This window comes from Macrotis lagotis, chromosome X (assembly GCF_037893015.1).
Source record: "Macrotis lagotis isolate mMagLag1 chromosome X, bilby.v1.9.chrom.fasta, whole genome shotgun sequence".
Lineage (NCBI taxonomy): Eukaryota > Metazoa > Chordata > Mammalia > Peramelemorphia > Peramelidae > Macrotis > Macrotis lagotis.
In genome coordinates, this window is record NC_133666.1 from 176,034,807 (window position 1) to 176,054,452 (window position 19,646).

The 19,646-nt window shown below is 36.6% G+C and overlaps 1 non-coding gene across 1 annotated transcript; it reads left to right on the forward strand.

The window, feature by feature from the left end:
• The first annotated feature begins 340 nt into the window (after positions 1-340).
• On the forward strand, positions 341-447 carry LOC141503594 (U6 spliceosomal RNA). The gene has a single exon (XR_012472940.1). It is a non-coding gene; the product is annotated as a U6 spliceosomal RNA (small nuclear RNA).
• The last annotated feature ends 19,199 nt before the right edge of the window (positions 448-19,646 follow it).

Sequence of the window (19,646 nt, forward strand, 5' to 3'; positions counted from 1 at the left end):
AGGGTCTCAGATTCCAGTATGTTTAGTTTCAGATGTTATTTCTAGTGCCTGCGCAATCTAGCTGCCCCTTACCAAAAGAGAACAAAGTTAGACTGAAGGTCAGGATGGAGTATTTTAACAGAGGAATAAAGGAAGAAGGAACATTTTTTTTTAACAGTGCTAACAAAAGATTTACAAAATTTGTTTCCAATTGATTTCAATATTTCCCATGCCCATGGTACTCTGCATCATACTGAATGCTCATTAATTAAAATAAAAATAATAATAAAGTAGAAACCTGCTAGATATAAACTTCCATCCCTCTAGCATTCATATTTTTGGTTAACTCTTCTCTGATCTCGTGCTCGCTTCGGCAGCACATATACTAAAATTGGAATGATACAGAGAAGATTAGTATGGCCCCTGCACAAGGATGACATGCAAATTCATGAAGTGTAACTCTTCTCTGATCTAATCTATTACTGACTTGTCTTTTCTTCACTACTATCCCTCCAAGACATCTTCTCCATATTTCTTGTTCTCCACAATGTGCAGATAAATGTTTTGCTTCTTAACCTCATTTCCTGCCTCCTACCCATATATTTGAGGAAGCCTTTTGTGTTTTTGTGATATTTGCCCCAGATACTAAAATTGCTAATTATGCTTGTGTTGTTCCAGCCTTCCTCTTCTGTGCCCTCTCCTTCTCCCAAGCTTCTCTCCTCAGATACTCTGTAGGTTGCATATTTTTCTTTTTATTAAAACATATTCTCCAAGAAAGAAATTCACTTTAAACACACACACTGAAACAGATTAGTCTTTAACACATAGCCTGTTCTAGTGATATTATAAATGCATTTTAATAGACATTTTCTTCTGCCAAGAGGATACCAATTCTAAAATGAACTTCAGACAAATCAGAGGAAATATTTTAAGAAAGAACCTTTCTTGTGCCTCACACATTATACCATATAGACTCTCACTTGTCATTCTACCTAGTTCTATTGGTTTGGGATTTATTCCCCTATATTTGTTTGCACATACAAACTTGACCCATAATCATGTTGTAAAGTATACCCCCAAAGGAAGAACCCTGTCCATTAGATACTTAATGTTTAATTAGAAAGCTAAAGCATATATTGATTGAAGGATGTTAGTCTAATTGCTGAGTTGGCCTCTTGGGGGGGGGTGTATAAAGGAGCTCCTGCAGTAACAATTTTCTGGAAGAAATATAATTCTAAAGAAAATCTGTTTTTTCCCATTTTTATTTTTCCATGTTCTTGCACTGAAAGCATAGATCTTAATGGCAGGTATCAGTTTCCCCTACTAAAAATCACTTCACATGGGGAGTGTCACATTTTCATGTATAGATCATACTGGCACAAAATTTACCTAAAAACCTAGGAAACTTTTTCCATAGGGTAGCTTGATAGTACAGTGGATAGAGCAGTGAAGTTGAAGTCATAAGAGCTAAATTGAGATGCTGCCTCCAATATTTACTAGCTCTGTGGTCCTTGGCAAATTACGTTATCTCTGTTTCTTCCTTATCTGTAAAATGGGGGAAATAATAGTAACTATTTCACAGGGTTATTCTGAAGATCAAATGTGGTCATATATGTGAAGCACATAAATGATTAGCTATTATTATTATTATTGTTATTATCATTTTCACCTGGAATCATGTTCTTTATGTCTAGAATGAGAAATTAGATTTAATGATCTCTAAGGTTCCTTTCTAGTTCAAAATGTTCCCTGATCAACAGTCTATGTTTTTGGCAGGATGTAATTCAAGATTACTGCTCCACCTTCCATGTTGTAGGAAAATTTGGAAAAATCGACAGAAAATTATTTGGCTCTCCCTTTGTACCAGAGAAGAAGTCTGAATTTTTTCTTTTTCTTTTATAGAGTGTTTTTAATATCTTTTTTTTTTTTGCAAGGCAACGGGGTTAAGTGAATTGCCCGAGGTCACACAGCTAGGTAATTATGAAGTATCTGAGATCAAATTTGAACTCAGGTCCTCCTGACTTCAGGGCTGGTGTTCTATCCAGCCATCTAGCTACCCTGTGTTTATATCATGTAAAATTTGGGTATAAGCCTATATGCATTTCTGAGTTTCTAAAGGTTTTTTTTGGTTTGTTTTCTGCTGGTCTTTGTGTGTTGTCTAAGGCTTCTGCAAAATCCCCCCCAAATTCCCACTTAAATTTTTTATGCCAGCCCGTGATATATTGAAACTGTGATGAGAAAGCCATGATGCAGAAGGGTAGGTTCCCTGGTGAATTGGGGTTGTGAATTGAATTGTCTGGCTACAACAATGAGCTTGGATCATTGATGGAAGAATTCCCAGGTTCTTTTGTGTTCATAACTATTTTAAGTCAAGGTCAAGAATAGTGTGAGCAATTCTAGAGTGTTTCATGTTTCATTTATCCTTTCAAATTCCCTTTGAAATTAAGAGGATAAAGGAAGCTCAATTCAAGCAAATAGACCAATTAGAGTTAATGTTTTTAATGACCCTAGTGCACTCTGTATGTTATAGTAAGACTGTACTTTCAGTGCAAAGTAATAGAATTTTTTTTTGACATATCTCACACATATACTAGGGAAGACTAACAGCTAAACTTGGGTCACAGAATGGGAGAATGGGGTAGCAAGGGAAGCATACCAGGCATCCACTGCTTTTTGCCCCCAACCCTTAAATTGGGGTAGTAGCTGATACCTCCAAAATGGAGACAGTATTCACCCTCAAATTAGGGCAGCAGATGACACCATCAAAGTAGGATGGGGAGGACCAAAGAAGAGATGTAACAAAGCATCAGTTGTGACATTGCCTCTGGCACAATGGTCCTTTGATCATGATATGATAAGAGAATTCATGATAGCCCTAGTTGAGGTTGCTCTTTGAATTTGTCATGTTATTACACCATGTTCTTTCTATCTTCCCATGTTTTAGCAGATTAAACACTTGTTATCATAATTCTTTGTAGCAAGCCAATCAAAAATAATTTAATAATTGTTTACTTTGTGTGGGCACTGTATTTGGCATCAGGGTATACAAAAAAAAGGCAAAAAAAAAAAAAAAACCAAACCATGGTCCTTGCACTCAAGGAACTAACATTCTAATGGAGGTGACCATAAGCAAACAACTACATACAAAATATTTATATATGGTATAACTGGAATCTAATGTCAGAGGAAAGGTATTAGTAGTGGGAGTGTGAAAGGTAGGATTTGAGTCTTAAAGGAAGCCAGGAAATCCAAGAGGAGGATTGACATTCCAGTTTATGGGGACAACCAATATATCAAGAAGGTTTAGGGATGCAGAAGAAAGCTAGAGATTTTATAAATAGGAACAAGATCTCATTCAATTGGTAAGAAAATAGAAGTTTCTAATATGGGAAGTTCCAAGAAGAGAAAAGATAAGGGATATTGGACAGGAAAATAATGGTTCAATGCTACAGAGATAGCTTTTCAGAAAGAAAGAAAAAACTAGTCTTATAAAACCAGAGAAACTTTCTTTATAAAAACAACTTAACCTCTGAAATACCATGGTGCAAATATCACATTCTATTTGCACAAGCCCCCACTCAGAGATCTCACAAAATTTCTCCATTGAAATTAAAAAAAAAAGTGAACCATCAACAGGTTCCTCACTTGCAAGAATGTTGGTCACATTTAATAAGTATTTTATTAAATTATAATATAAATTATATATATTATATCTAATGTAAATTATTCCTTTATTAAAAGGAAAGAAAACCAATAAATATTAGATAACTTGCAAACAAATCACAATAGGGCAAAGTATCTCAAGGTTCACAATCTCTGGCAGGATCTCTGATAAGCAATAACCACTGACCAGTGTGGAATTAGACACATACTCTAATAGTCAGCAAAAATAGGTACAAAAAAGGTCAGTACAAGATAACAATCCCAGGAAGTCAAAACTGTATTTTCCAGAATGAATTCGTGACAGGCCCTGTCCTCAAGAGTTTACATTCTAATAGGGAAGAGTATGTTAAAAGAGGAGGGACACTACTAGAGAATATGCAATGGGGTAGGAAAAGAGACATGATTTTGATAGTCATAATAAACCAGAGCAACTGATGGAAAATGAAGTGTTGATTCCTCTATTAAAAGGAGGTTTTGGAAGGAGGTTTTTATTCTGCCTTCCAATCTGAAGTGCAGAGCAATTGAGGCTAAGGATGAGATATGACTACCAAAGCTGAAGCAATCTCCATGGCCATGACTTTCCTGGTCATAGGCTTTACTTCTGGGAATTATGATAGTCCTAGTACAGTACCTGGCAAGTATTAAACACTTAAATGTCTCTCCCCGCCCCTGCTTCCCCCCACATTATACATTCTTTAAAGTAAGGAATTATTTAGTTTTCTATCTTTATCCTGATCATCATTTTGTCTCATTCCCTATACAGCATTTTGTAGACAATAGTAACCATAACATGGGGAACTTAACCTACTTAGATTTGGAGCTCCCATCCAGGGTTCCATGATATTCTGATTACTGGGTACATGAGGACAAATTCATTTTACTAAATGGTCCTCTATATCCATACTTTATCTAGCTGATCCCTGCCATACATCATATTTCTATGGCACCATTTTTTCCCAACTATCCTGCCATCAGATTCCCTCCCCACTCTACCCCCAGTCCAAGAAAACATTTTTGCCTCTTTCTTTGAGAATTAATTAAATTAGTAAAGTTACTGCTACTTTCATCAGTTAACTGTCCTATACCTCTAATTCACCCTATTCATTTCATTCTGAAAATCTGTTTATAATTTTTTGGAGCAAAATGAAATCTGGAGATTATCCCCTGAGCATAACAATTTCTTTAATTCTGTATTCATTCCCAGTTTGGAAAATTATATGATCTCAAAGGAAAACATTCTGTGCCTACCACTCCCTTGTCTATATGATACCCACCTATTAGAATATGAGTTCTTAGAGTGCAGGGACTAATTTACTTTTGTGCTTGCATCCCCAGTGCTTAACATGTAAGGCATATGGTAAGTCAGTCAACAAATTAGTCAATAAGCATTTATAAGAAGTTAAATGACTTGCCCAAGGTCACACAGACTTGGAAGAATCTGGACTGGAACTCAGATCTTCCAGATTCTAGGCCCAGCACTCTATCCACTATGCCATCCAGCAAGTAGGTGTCACAATGGATAAAGTGATAAGATCTGAGTTCAAATTTGACCCTAGATACTTTATAACTGCATGACACTGGGCAAGTCACTTTAACCCTGTTTATCTCAGTTTTCAGCACCCCCTCATTTAAATACATCTCACTTGCTTATCATGGTATCACTTCCTTGATGTCAGCGTTTTTGAGAACAAAGGACAAACAACAATAGAACAACAACAAACATTTAGAAATCACTACTAGGTGACAGGCTAAGTACTGAGAATACAACAAGAAACAAGAGGTAGTTCCTGCCCTTGAAGAGCTCCATTATAGTGGGGAGACAACTAACAAATATTATAGATAAGCCATATACAAAATAAATTGGAAATCACTGGAAGAAAGGCACTGTTATTAAGAGGGATTGAAAAAGTCTTTCTAAGAAGGGGAATTTTAGTTAGGACTTGGAGGAAGCTAGGGGAATCAGCAGGTTAATATTCTAGGCATGGGAGATAGTTCATGAGAATGCCTAGAGCTGGAGAGATGGACTGTTTTATTCAAGGAGGCCAATGTCAAGGATGTAGAGTGTTGGAGGTCTACGTGTATAAGGGGAGTGAGGAGAGCAGTATAAGGTGTAAGAAGACTGGAAAGATAGGTTTTGAAGGGTTTTTAAATTCCAATCAGGGGATTGTATATTTGGTTCTGAATAAAACAGAGAGCCACTGAAATTTATTGAGAGAAGGTGGGTGGAGACAAGGTCAGATATACCTTTGGGATAGGGCTTAGCAACTGCTTTCCATTCATTTTCTCCAGTGCAATAGCATAGTGCATTGTACACTGTAGGTATTTAATAAATGTTTATTCAATATTAAATGGATTTCCAATTAGAGATAAGACTGAAAATTTAAATATAACCTGAGTTACTTCAGTTGATTTAAATTCCAAAGCAGTGTAAATGGATATCAACAAAATCTCTGGGGTTTTTTGAACATGAAGTCAGAGAAGGAAATACACTAGATGGTGCTGTTCATCCATCTTGAGTGTCTGGCCTTTTAAAATCTAGATCATTCTGAAAATCTATTTATAATTTTTTTGGAGTAAAATGAAATCGGGAGATGGTCCCCTGAGCATAACAATTTCTTTAATTCTGTAATCATTCCCATTTTGGAAAATTATATGATCTCATCAAACATCTCCACTAGTGGTAGCTAGTAAATGATTAGCTGCATTTTTTCTCTTCTAGTCTTGACTTGGTTGACAGACTGCAAATATTCCTTTCCGATATCAGTTTTGCCATTTTCCTATGTTCCTGTGTTACCCTCAGGCTTTATTCCTTGTAATGAAGTCTACTTAGTGATATCTTTTGATAATGCTAGCTAAGAAACTACAGCAAGGTAGAACAAGGCATCTTGGTGATTAGAATAAGGATTCTATGTAATGGTGATACCAGGGCTCTAAGCATCAGGTTAATCCTTATTTACTTTTTCATTCAAACTGATGAAAATAGGTGGACTGATAACTAGGTAGATTATTAACTTGCTGAGTGACATTGGATAAGTCACTTAGGCTTCTATTTCTTCCTTGAGAAATGAAAGGCTTGGATTAGATTATTTCTGAGTCTAAACTTTGATGATCTTCTAACTAGATTATCTGGGTACACTAATTCTTATTTTACCTGGGGTTTCATATTATAAGTCAAATTCTATTTTTCATTCTTCCTTTCCTTTCCCATTTTTGTTTCAGACTCAAAAATTACTCATTGTGACAGTTGGAAGAGCTAGACTCCATAGTTGACTATTTAAAACACTTTTATTTCTGTTCATTATTATTGTGTTTTTGGAGGAGGGCAAAGTAGATAAAGAAAGGGAATGTATTCTATTAAGCTATAAGTGCTCCATTTAAAATTTTTATGCTTAAAATATTTTTCATTTTAAGAAGCTAGATGGAAATAGAGTCAAAGGAATTCATATTTTGAAGTTTACAAAAGTCCTTAGAGATCACGTAGTCTAACCCTGTTCTTTTTATTCATAAAGAAAATGAGGCCTAGGGAAGCTATGTGACACATGACTCCACAACTAATAAGTAGCACATTCAAGATTTACATCCAGGTCTTTGTCAATGTTTTCCCTTGAAATAGACTTGAAGGTCTATATAGTTCAATGAGCTTATCAAAGCCATAGACTCACATACTTAAGCTTAGGCAGGGGCACATGGGATGATGAAGAGCAGAGGCAAATCACTGGACTTGGAGTCAGTAAATCTGCCTTTTAGGCAGATTTATTATCATTATCATTAACTATCAGTATGACCTTGGGAAAAATCTCAACCTTCCCAAATCTGTTTGCTCATCTATAAATCGAGGAGGTAGGACTGGATAGTATTTGTGTTAACATTCAGTAGAATCCATGACCCCAATTCAGTATAATCCATGACAATAGGGGTTTTCTTGGCAAAGGTACTGGAGTGGTTTGTCATTTCCTTCACCCTTGCTCAGGGTGACATATCTGATAAACATCTGAGGCTAGATTTTAACTCAGCTCTTCCTGACTTCCAGCCCAGCACTCTATCCAGGGTAATACCTAGTTACCTCAATATAGCACTTTACAGATATTATTTCACTTGATTTTTACAACAATTGGTTCTATTATTATCCCCATTTTACAGATGAAGAAAGTGAGGCTTAGAGGTCAAGTTGCTTGTCTAAGATCACAGAGCTAGGAAGTGTAGAAGAATTTGAATTCAGGTCCTACTGATTCCAAGTTGAAGGCTCATCTGCTATAGCATGCTACTGCTCCTCTAATTGCCTCTAAGTTTCTTTCCAGCTCTAAAATTCTATGAAATTCCTAAATAAGGCATTTTTTCCTGCATCAATCTCCATCAAAACATTTGAGCACCTTGATATGGAGATTATAGGCATTCTTACTACAATTCTATTTAGTTAACAAGAAAATGATTTTTGTATAATCCTAGAACTTTAGCTAACTTTCTGAATCACTGTGAAAAAGGTTGTATTATGAAAAGGCCTTGGAAAATATACACATATATGCATAAGCATTAAAAACATATGTATGTATGTGTATGCAAATGCATACATGTATGCAAATGCATATGTATCCATAGCTGCATCGCCTCAATATATTTACACACAATAGTATGATAAAATTAATGCATGTGTTTTATACATGCATGTATTTATATATCTGCATATTTTATTAATCTTTTTCATTTTATTGCTTCAATTAATTTGATATCTTCTTTCTTTGTTTCTTTCTTTCAAGTGGAGAATGAGGCATGTCATTAAGTCTTGCCCAATGATGAATTTTCATGGGTTCCTTTTTAAAAATATAATTGTAGAAGTTTCAACGTGTATAGAAAGGACTAGAAATTTCTGAATCTGTTTATAGGATAGCTGTTTATTAGGGTGATAGAGAGTGAAAAAGAAGATGGTAAAGAGAGCTATGAAGTTGAATGACTTTTAGAATGGTAATATGTATACTGAGAATAATGGAATTACAGATAATTTAATTTATGGATTTTAGGGGAAGTTATTGGGAAGGTAGCTATAAAGTAGGTGGGGCATTATGTGCTCTGTGTGAGGGTCTGTGTGTGTGTGTGTGTGTGTGTGTGTGTTATAGCAGAGGGAAGCAGGAAATAGCTGAATAAAATCTTTCTATCTTCAGTTCATTCTGCACAGCTGCTAGGATAATAATTTTCACACACCATTTTTATCATATTACTCTCATGCTAAAGAATAGTCCCAGAATCCCTACCTATTCCTTATACTGCTTTTTAAAATAGAATCAGTTACTATAGTTCCTTGGGCCTCCAGGCTGCCTAAGGATAGATGAACTGGCCCAGTTCAGAGATAGGTCATATCAGCTCTTCAGTGCCAAATAACATCGGGTTGGCTAATCGATAGCCACTGTATTTACAGGCTGGATGAGATAGGGACATCCACTTTCATAGAGAGGGAGGAAAGAAGAGAAGGAAAGAAGGAGGAAAATGGGGAGAAAGAGAAAGAGAGAAGAGAGTATGAGAGAGAGAGAGAGAGAGAGAGAGAGAGAGAGAGAGAGAGAGAGAGAGAGAGTATGAGAGAGAGAGAGAGAGAAGGGAAGGTCAGAAAGGAGATAGATGTGGCCTGTGTGAAGAATGGACATGAAACCAATTCAGTATAATCCTAAACAGTTCAGATGAAATAATTTATTTTTAAATTAGATTTTTCTATGAATCTGTAGTTCTATTTCAAAGACTGTTATGCATTCATGAATAATATCAACAAAAAGATTTAATAGATGATGATATAGCATCAACCAAAGGTATTTTTAGCTTTTCTATCCATTATGCAGTGATGTCGCTTGAAATTTTAACCATCAAAAGGAAACATACAACCTGCAGACCAGCAACCTTAGAAATGGTGAACTCTCCTGCTCTGCACCAGGCAAAAATGAAAATTGGCAGCCAGCCAGAGAAGCAGCAGCAGCAACAAAAAATGAAACACTAATTTAAAATTGGAATTGCTATAAACCACTGTATAAGCAACATATGTTGCATAGGCACATGAATAAATCAAGCCCATCCACTACTAATGCAAGGCATTTCAATATGCTTAACACCAAATTACTTTTGATGAAAAAGCTTAGTGGGGAGACAAATGTAAACTACAGCTAGGTGTGCTCACTTCAGACAGTTATGTGCCAGGATCTAATTTGAAATGGATCTGAATTAACACATTTCATTTCCTAAATGCTCAGTGAGCCAGTGTTTTCTTAAGCAGCAATTGCAAGTGTGGCTTTCAAAGCCTCAGTAGTCAGCAGCAGAGGGAGGGTCTTTAGCAGAATGATTATACAGATGAAGTTCAAATGATTTAATATGCTCACCATTTTTGGATAGGTAATTTGATGTATGGTTTGTGGTTGCTGATGGAGTAAACTGGATCTCTCTGTGAAGGGCTTCAGGTTGTGGGTATTTTAAATCAATGAGATTTAAGTCAGTTTTATCTCCAGCAAGGAAAATCTACTAAGAAATGGGAAGAACAGAAACATTAGGAAAGCAACAGAAAGTAAAACATAATCATTAACACAGAAGACTTTAATAAGCAAGGAAGCAAAAAAGAAGTTCAGAAAAAGAGCACATACAAGTTAGTCTTAGGCAAAATTGGAAATTTTGGCTATTTGTTTTGGTGCCCCCTTCTAATCTTTGCCCCCAAGAGAACCTTCACTCCCCTCCTAATCAGGTCTACATTGCCTTTTATTTCTCTGTCCCTTATTAAAATTTTCTTTCCTTTCAAAACTCTTAATCACATATTAAGGGTAAATAATGATTAACAATTTGCCTATTACCTAGGTTGAATTTTAGGTATCATCCACCTGGATTGGAGAGAGTTTGGTATAGGGTAAGTAGAAGTCCGTCTATATGACTGAAATTGAAACAGATAGGCCTCTTCTTATTCAATTTCTGCCTAAAGTTAATTCTAATTAGACATGTGAAATCACATGAAGTTTCAATGAATCTAAACAACTATTTGAGCAGAACTGTATCAAAGAAAGAGTATCAAAGTGAATATAACTGAGGTAAAGAAGATCAGGAAATGGTTTCAGTAGAAAATTTATTTGGTATTATAATACATCTCCATATTCATAAAAAAAGGGCTGATAAGAGTCAAGGCTGAAGACTACAAAGACTTGGTGATCTGTATAGCTGTAAGAACATTTCAGTTGTGCTTTTGCTACTCTTTTTATTGTTGACCACAGCGATTATTGACTTTGGGAGGTTCTTTTTCCTTCCATTTTAGAGTCATTTTAAGGAAATAATTTAGAAGAGGGAAAGATGGAGTCAATAAAATATAGTGAAAAGGGGATTAGATTTGGGAGTCAGAGGACCTGGGTTTGAATTTTTGCTCTGCTGTTTTACTATCTGTATGGATTTGGGCAAATCAGATTCTAACTGAGCCTCAAGTTTTCTTATATGTAAAATGAGGGATTTGAACTAGATGATCTCTCTGACCACTTCTAATGATTCTATGATTTTTTGAGGTCTCTTTAAAATTAATTTCCATGATCCAGAATCATAGAAATTGAAAGCCAGGTATATATGTGTGGGGACTTCCATGAAATCAAATCCAGCATGCTCAAAAGGACTCCTAAGGTGTCTCTATGTTAAAATTGAGCACTGTCAGAGAAGACCAGGTTTCATATACCACAAAAGGGAGCCCCACTCTGACATACCTGAGCAGTGATCTTCTGACCTCTGCTTAGAGACCTCCAAAGAAGGGAACTCTCCATATCTTAAGGCAACTCTTGTCACTTTTCATCAATTCTAAGTGCTAGGAAGTTTTTCCTGATATAAAGGTTCAATTCTACCTATTTGCCCATTCTACCTATTTCTTCTAGAGTCAAATAGAACAAATCTAATCTCTCCTTGAAAAGCCCCACAGATGCTTGAGGATGGCTGTTATAACCTCTCTGAGTCTTCTCTTCTTCAGGCTAAACATGCCTCATTCTTTCAACCAATATTTATGACATGAACTCAAGGTTCATTATCCTGGTTGCCCTTCTCTGGATATTCTCTACCTTATCATTATATTTTTTAAATGGTGGCACCCAGAACTGATCACAATATTCAGTGAATGGTTAGATCTCCATTCAAATCTTCTCCATTCCTAGAAGTTATGGCCCTCTGAATGCAGCCTATACTTGTACAGATTTTTGTTTTGGGGGTTTTTTTGGACTGTGGCATCATCATACTGACACAGCTTGCAGTCCACTAAAACTCTAAGACTATTTTTAGGAAAAAAACACTATAGTTTAATGTGTCTCTCTCATTGTACAATTGAGGAATTGAATTTTTGCACCCAAATATAAGTCACATTTATCCCTACCAAATTTCATTTTATTTGATTCATCCCATAGCATGTCAAGATATTTTTGGATTCTGATTCTCATTCTGTTTGGTAGATCTCTCTCCCAGCTTTGTGTTATCTGCCAACATGATGAGTATACTGTCTATGTCTTCATCTAAGTCTTTGGTAAAAATGTTATGTAATGGGATAGCTAGATGGTGCAGTGGATAGAGCACCAGCCCTGGAGTCAGGAGGACCTGAGATCAAATCCAGCCTCAGACATTTAATAATTACCTAATTGTGTTACCTTGGGCAAGTCACTTAATCCCCCATTGCCTCGTAAAAAGGAAAAACAAACAGACAAAATTGTTAAGCAACACTATAAGCAGAGATCCCTGGGTTATTGCTATGAACACCTCCTACCGCATTGACAATGAACAATTAAGGATGACTCTCTGAGTTTCAAATCTAACCCACATGTCTTTATCTTCTCTATAAGAATAGGAGAAACTTTTTCAAAAGTTTTGCTAAAATAAAGTAACTATATTTACAACATTTTCAATATGTTTAACAATTCTGTCAAAGTAGAAAAGGAGATTGATTGGGATTGCCCATTGTTGATGAAGTCATGATGGATCTTTTCCCCTTCTATATATTTTTTAAAGATTCCTTTAAATATCTCAGACCAATGTTTTGCCTCTTTGGAAAATTAGGATGCTTTTCCTTCTCCAACCTTATGGTATCTCTTATATTTCCATAATCTTTAAAATACTTCTGATTTATCTTTGTAGTTAGGTGACCTTTTAGGTATCTTTTTTACTTATTTGGAATATCACCTCCCACATTGTCATTGTTATCTTGTTATTTCTATAGCAAAGTCCATTCTCATTGTCAGAGAAAATGGAATCTAATTAGAAATTGGGAAGCTTTGCCTCTTCTCTGTTGAAGGTCACTATCATCCTATTCACCCCAAGAAAATATAGTATTCTCTCTCAGTCACTTTATAAGGCAACTGGGTAGTTTCAGTAAATAGAGTACTGGACATTGGGTCAGGAAGATGTGAGTAGAAATCTTGACCCATCTACTTCTGAACTGTGTGACCTTGGGTAAGTCACTTAATCTCAGTTCCCCATATTTAGAATGGGCATATCAATAGCATCTTCTTTACAGGATTATTGTGAGGATCTAAAGAGAAGGTATATGTAAGGAATGTATACTTATTAAAGCTTTGTATAAATACTACTTCTTTTTATTTTTAAACCCAGAGATAGTAGAGGGAAAATATTGCTTTATACATTTCCCAGGCTAGATATCATAGATAAAAACTACAATGAAGGAAGACTAGCAGCTGAGATAGCCAGAATTTCACAGGAGACAAAATCCAAAAAAGGAGCTTGTGGTAAATCCCTATAATTTTTCTACCTTCTATATATGAGGAACATTGATTATGTCTTCCCTGAGTAAGAGGACATCTAAATGATATGATTTCAGGCCTGCCAGAAAAAAATCTTCTATCCTTTATAAAACCATTCATATCCTGATATTTTTTGCAGATTTACTTCCTTTGCTTCAATCAAAGTGAGGTTTTCTCTTTCTTTAAAAGGCAAATTCCATTTTTGGAGGTTTAATGCCTCTCAGATCAATGACAGTGGGAAGACTTAAGATGTTAAAGGAAAAAAGGGTGCTACTGCCTCAACTCCTTCCAATTTTCTATGACTGGAGAGAGGGAGCTGTGGAGGAAAAGAAGAAAATACAAAAGAGGCAGACATAGCTTGTGGGAAAGTACTGTTTCACATAAGGAAATTACCTTGCAAAGGAGAACTGATTATGGCAGACAGGGTTTTGAAGGATTTAGGAGACTGACTGACCAGATATTAACAAGATACTAAAGCATAAGTTACAGATTGAAGAATATGGAAATTCTAGTGAACTTTGGTGAAATGGTGGTATTGACAGTGAAAAGGTGGGATTTCCTCTTTGCTCACTTTACTTCTTACTGGGATTTTAGTCCATAGATATAACTCCTGATTTTCCATTGCTTTCCGACTGATCTCTTCCCATTCTCTCCCGATACCATACTTACCCCACAACCCATTAAGAACTGAAGAGGGATTCTCATATCCTCTTGGCTATGGAATTCTTGTAGTCTATAATTGTAACTTTCTTCCTTTAATTGCTTATCAATGCATGTTTAACTTCTATTCTCTGACACTTTTTGGCTTTTGGGGGCACCACAAAAGTAAAATACATTATCATTTGAGTTTCAGTTATCCCTTTCGCATGTCAGGGGTTAGGGGCACGGCACTTTGTGATCTGGAAAATCAGTGTAAAAAATGTTTAACCTTCCCTTTGCACCACAGAAGTCTGAATTTTTTTCTTTTGCTTTTATGGGATGTTTAAAGTAACTTATTGTAAAATTTGGGTTAAGTATTTGGTCATAGGTTCTGTATTGTTTGCAGCTTCAGCAAAACTCTCCCCAAATTCCCATTTAATTTCTTATGTCTATCTATGATATATCAAAATTGCAATGGTGAAGGTTATGATGTGGAAAGGATAACTGTATTTGCACTTTATTGAGAATTTAACATCTCTTGCTGACAAAAGATTTTGATGGAAGTCAAAGAGGGATTGACATATTCCCTTTGGTCCTTTTGGAAGCATTATTTAATTTCTTTATAGCTTCACAGCATTACCACCAATAAAGACCTCTCTCTCTCTCTCTCTCTCTCTCTCTCTCTCTCTTTCCCCAAAGAGTATTAGAGAAGTCAGGAATTAACTTCTGAGGGAGAGGAAAAAGTGACTACATACAAGAGTCTGGACATGAATGGAAACTTGGAAGCTCCCTATCCATCCAGCCCTCCCAGCTTTTCAGAGATTTCAGCAAGAGGAGAGTCAGTAAAGGATGTCTTGATCCATGAAACTATTAGGCACCAAAGAAAATAAGGAGCCACATGGCCTCAGAACTGAGTCCATGAGAAGCAAAAGCTTGGGGCCAGGGGAGAAGAAAGTTGAGCATTAGCCCATGGAGTCCAGTGCTACTTAGCTTCCAGGAGCAGAGTGAAGGAGGACTAGAGAAAAAAACAATGTAGACTGCAAGCTGTAACACCTATTAATTACCTGTGTCCTCTTTTCACTCCAGGTGCTGTAATATATAGAATGCCAGAAGTAGAGTCAGGAAGATCTGAGTTCAAATTCTGTAACCTTTAGCAAGTTATTTAACCTCTCTCCACTCTAGTTTATTCATCTGGAAAATAGAGATGAAATATCACCTACATCACAGAGTTGTTATAAAGACTGACCCAAATGAGATAATTTATCTCTCAAAAGAAGGTACTTTGTAAACCATAAAGTGCTTTGTAAAGATTATTGTTATTATTTGAAGTAGAAGTAGCAGCAACAATAGCAGCAGCAACAATAATAAAAGCAGAGGCAGTAGTGTTGTTGCAGCAAGAGTAGCAGTGGCAGCAATAGCAGTAGTAGTAGTAGTAGAGGTAAGTGTAGTAGTAGTAGTAGTAGTAGCAGCAGCAGCAGCAGCAGCAGCAGCAGCAGCAGTAGTAGTAGCAGTAGTTAGTATTAGTACAGTATCAAAACATGAGACATTTTTGAGTTCATTGAATGAGCATTTCATCATTCATCACCACTTAAACTCCCTCAGGGTAAATATTTTCTGTCAAGTCAAGTGAAACTCTGGACTCCTCCTTGTTATTTATTATTGACTCCAAGAAGCATAGTAGTACCTATAGAGGATTCCTCTAGAAATGTAGAAAACACCAACTAAGAAACCTAGGAACACTTAATTTATTAAGATTTGATGTTTGTCTTTCATTCTTAGAGAAGATCATGTCATCAGGGAGATGAATGCCATGGTGACAAACACATGAATCGTATTTAAGTTAGGGGGTGCTGTGCTAAGTAACCAACCTCATTTTCTCCTCCAGAGACATCTGGGTCCAGTTATCAGGTATGAATCTGGATGACTGGAGATGGCCCTGGATGCAAGGTAATCAGGATTAAGTGACTTGCCCAAGGTCACACAACTTGTAAGTGTCAAGTGTCTGAGGCTGGATTCCAACTCCCATCCTCCTGATTCCAAGGCTCGTTGATCTATCCACTTCATCACCTAGCTGCTCTACTGAAGTAGACCCTCTGAAAAGGGTCTACTGATTTTGTAATCACTTTTGGATCATCTATGCTCAGAAAGAAACAGAAAACAGAGAAGGCAGTCAAAGACCCAAGGTGCAGTCCCAAGTTTCCCCAGGCTACATCTATTCAAAGCTAACTTAGTAACTGGAATATCTTCCATTATCTCCCTTGGAAAATTACAGAGTTAAAAGTCATGTTTTCTGGTGACAGAAAGGAGGAAAGAATGCTAGAGAGCAGTCACTCCTCCTAAAGAGAAGGAGCATCTCCTTCTTGTGATGAAACTTTGATGCAGACTTCTCCCCACTGGGAAGTGGAGGTATGGGAGAAGTTGAGAGTGAGAATGAATAAACTTCTCAGGATTATTGCACTATCCTAAAGCACCAGTTCTTTCAGCATTGAGCCAGCACACATAGCCCACTGTAAAGAACCAGGGTAAATATGTCATATACAAAAGACTTGACCCAGCATTCTCCCTGGGTTTTTTCTCTAGCCAGAGCCAATGGGAGGGCTGTTTCTGATTATGCCCATTATACACACATCACATTTGTAAGCAGCAGGAGAAGCCCAGAGTGGATAATCAGGAGCCAAGACACAGAACATCCAGTGCTTCTTTTTTGGACCCTGTCGTGAAAGCCTTATTTTATTTGTGCCTACTGGGATGAGGAGGTAGCAGCCAAGACTAAGGCTTCTCCCTCCTCTTCCCTGTGGTCAGTAACCATTTTGGAAAGGGTGGCAGGGATGCTCATATTCATTTTAACCTTTTGTGTACCTTGCCTTTTATTTCAAATAAATGCTTCTTGTTTGGAACTGATATGTCTTCTGTTTGATCCTGTAAAAGAAATATTGAAGAGGTTTTGATTGATGAATGCTGACCAAAGTGAGCTTGATTCTGGAGTAGTTTCTGCATGCAGAAGGGAAATCTTAAGGGATTTATATACTGAAAGAAAGAGAGTCATTAATGGGGAAAAAAGGGAAGCTAAGGGTGTGATAAGCAGCCCTGTTTACTTCACAATTTTGCCTTGGGTCCTGTCCTACCTTTTACATAAAAAGGGGAAAATGAAATTGATTGAGCTTCTGGGGGGAAAAATACTATTGTGATGGTGGTGATGATGGGAATTGGAGTTAAACTGAGATTTGAATAAATTTGAAGGCTTAGTTCTCACACACTGAGTTTTACTCCAGAGAACTATGAAGTACAACCCACTATATTTTCTAGCCTCAGTGCTCCAGAATAATTGCTTTTGTTTATGTATTTGCTGAAATGGGATTCTAATACCATTGCCACTGACTTACCAGATATGCCACATAATGCATTATAATTCATTTTTTCAGGAACAGGTATGTCAGTGACAAAAGCATTTTCTGAAAGTAGAAGTATTAACTAAACCAAGATGGAAATACAGGGTAGAGGGGTAAGAAAAAAATAACTTTGGGGTGGCTAGGTGGCACAGTGGATAAAGCACTGGCCCTAGCTGGAGTCAGGAGTACCTGGGTTCAAATCCAGTCTCAGACATTTAATAATTACCTAGCTGTGTGGCCTTGGGCAAGCTACTTAACCCCGTTTGCCTTGCAAAAAAAAAAACCCTAAAAAAAGAACTTTGAGAGATTATATAAATGTGCGTGATTGTGTATGTTCATATGTGTACATACATATATTCATCTTGGCTATAATGAATAAACTTTTTAAAGATGATACTCCAGCCTTTTTTGCTAACATTTTATTTAAAATTTTTGCATCTAAATTCATTTAGTGATTTTGACCTATATGTTTCTTTTTCTGCTTTATTTTTCCCTGGTTTAGGTATCAAGGACTATATTTGTCTTATAGAAGAAATTTGTCATTATGTACCCCCACCTTCTTTTCTTCTTTTGTGAACAGTTTATATGTATTAGCACTAAGTGTTGATCTTGATCTTTATAATCACCTGCCTTCATCAGAAGATCTCACTGTCACTATCCTTGGTCTCCTCCAGTGGTCCGTGTACTTCTGCTTCCTCTTATTTTCTCCTTTCTGATGATACTGAAATCCTGACTGATAAAGATCAGATCTCTCTCCTCATCTACCTTATAGGCTCACTCAATACTATTTACCTCAACTCTTTTCCTACATGCCTTATTTCAGATCATCCAGTCCCTTCTAGCACCCTCTGAAATATGTACTACATAATTTATAAATTTCCTTTCATTTCATACTACTTTTGCTCTTCTACAGCAGCTTACTGAGGTCTGGTTCAAATGACACTGCATTTCTGTCCACCCTTTGCAGTATCAGTTGCAATTTCATTCATAACTCCAGACTCACTGGTTGTGTGTGTGTGTGTGTGTGTGTGTGTGTGCACATGTGCCGCACAGAATTGAAATGCTCCTTACTCTTTATTGCCACTTTCAGACTCTTCTTATACCATCTTTACTTATCAATTTCCCTTCTTTTAAGGGTTATACAGTTCAAATTTATATCCAATACAGATTCCCAAACCCCTAGGATATTTTCCTTCCTTCTTCAATGAGTTCACGATACAGGCTTTCTCTCTAGTCCAATTTCTGCTCTCATTCTTGGGAATGAGAGGTACATACACACACACACACACACATATATATATGTATATCTATATATCTCTATATACCAAAATACACTGTTTCCCCATTTATCTCCCATCCCTTATTTCTCCATCCATTTTGCACACAGCTACTTGTGATTTTCCTAAAATATATATTTTTCAAAGACTCATATTGGGACCTCCACTCTATATTAAAATCCTTACAGCTAACTGATTGTCTCTACCAGACAGGTCACATTTTACCAAAGGTCTCTTGTTTTTCCTCCAACCACTCACTTAAAAAAAAGGGAGCAGTAGAGACCCCAAAGAAGATAACACTTTGAGTCAGACATTGTTGTCTCTGCTGAGTAATCTAATTATTACACCAAAACATCTTTCCAAAATCCTTTCTACTTTGACTATTCACATCTTTTATGTCCAAAATACTGTCTTAAAGTTCAAATCCTAGTCCTTTGTGGGAATGGGTAGAGGAAAGCCACAGGTAGAACTTAGGTGTCCAAGGGCTAACATATTCCTTTCAATAATTCTGTGATTCAGATGTGGCAAATATTAACTCTATTTTAGAGATGAGGATACTGTCCTGAAGAGGTTAAGTGATTTGCATATATACATATAACTAATAAATACCAGAGGTGAAACTTCAAGTATCTTGATTTCAAGATTAAGTTTCTTTCACTGTGCTCTCTTACACTGTACTCTTTTTTTTTAGGTTTTTTCCAAGGCAAACAGGGTTAAGTGGCTTGGCCAAGGTCACACAGCTAGGTAATTATTAAGTGTCTAAGGCCAGATTTGAACTCAGGTACTCCTGACTCCAGGGCTGGTGCTCTATCTGCTGTTACATCTAGCCGCCCCCTACACTGTACTCTTAACAAAAAAAAAGTGACTACAATTTATCACAAGTATTTCAAGACAGGAAGAATAAGGAAGATTATATAAAAAACTATGATTTTTTGCCTTCTATAATATTTTTGAAAAAATATGTATCAGTG